A 1,196-nucleotide genomic window follows, 5' to 3' on the forward strand; every position below is an offset into this window, starting at 1 on the left:
TACAGATATAACTACAGAGATAAAAGTATATCACCACATAACTCAGTACATAACTGAGGATGACTCCCTCTTTTTTTGCACTAATGTCCAGCAGGCCATTCAATCTTAGTAAGTACCAGTGACCAGGCTCTAGGAAGTCATGCCAGACCATGTGACAGGCTTCCTCTCACTTCTTCCTTTCTCTTGGGACATGGTCATCTTTCACAGTTACTACTAAATGAGACCTAGAAAAGCTCTGATTTCCATAATCTCCTATTTCCCAGTCTCCTCCTGGAAAATAGCATCACTAACCTCAGACACATTAGCTTTGCTGCACTTCTTCCACCTCCTCTCAACCAATTTGCTCATCTGGAAACAACACAACACTGGTTGCATTGTGGCTGCAGTTAGGGGATGAATAATGTGGCTGAGGCAATCACAGTGACTGAGAAAGCTGTTCAAAATTAGATGGAAAAGAGAAGGCTGTGATCCAAGCCTAACTTCTAAGTCCATCTCTGTTCACTTCTCATATTAAAATGGGCTTAAAAATGCATCTAGTATGAGATCATGAATGCTATTACAATGAAATTACAGCCCTATTACAAAGGCAACAATGTAACTGCCATGAAAGAAAACCTGATTATTAAGAAAATGTGGTTTCACACTGTAATAACCTCAGGGAAACGTTTATGAAAAATGAGTACTAGTTTTCAGTTGACAGTTGTCTTGAAACGATGGAAACAATCTATCAAAAGGAACTGCTGGCAGAAAACCATTCAGATTCAGTGCAGCGTTAACATTACTCAGTGTCTCTTCCCTAAAAACACCTTAATACACATATGCTTAACAAGTGTGAGTCTCTACACAACTGCAGTTAGTGTTCTAGCATTTCTAAATATAAGTCAATTTATGTTACACTAACTTGGTAACGAAATTCTTCCCTCTTATTTTATAAACTGAAAATATGAACTACTTTGTTTTATTTCACCCCCATACTTATTATTTCCCCCAGCTATTCTCCAATAAGCTATGAAGAGATAACATGCATGAGTTCAAAGAAATAAATCTAGTAAGTACAGCCTGAAGACCATCTGGTGAACTGCAAGCAGTGTAGAGCTGTTGGCAACAGGACACGGCCCAGAAAACTGTACATGCAACAACTCCAAACTGTCAAAGCCTCAATGTCAAAAGCTCATTTATTTTCTGCCTCTTTTACC

This window comes from Chaetura pelagica, unplaced genomic scaffold, assembly GCF_000747805.2.
Source record: "Chaetura pelagica isolate M959 unplaced genomic scaffold, ChaPel_1.0 scaffold479, whole genome shotgun sequence".
In the NCBI taxonomy this organism is placed as follows: domain Eukaryota; kingdom Metazoa; phylum Chordata; class Aves; order Apodiformes; family Apodidae; genus Chaetura; species Chaetura pelagica.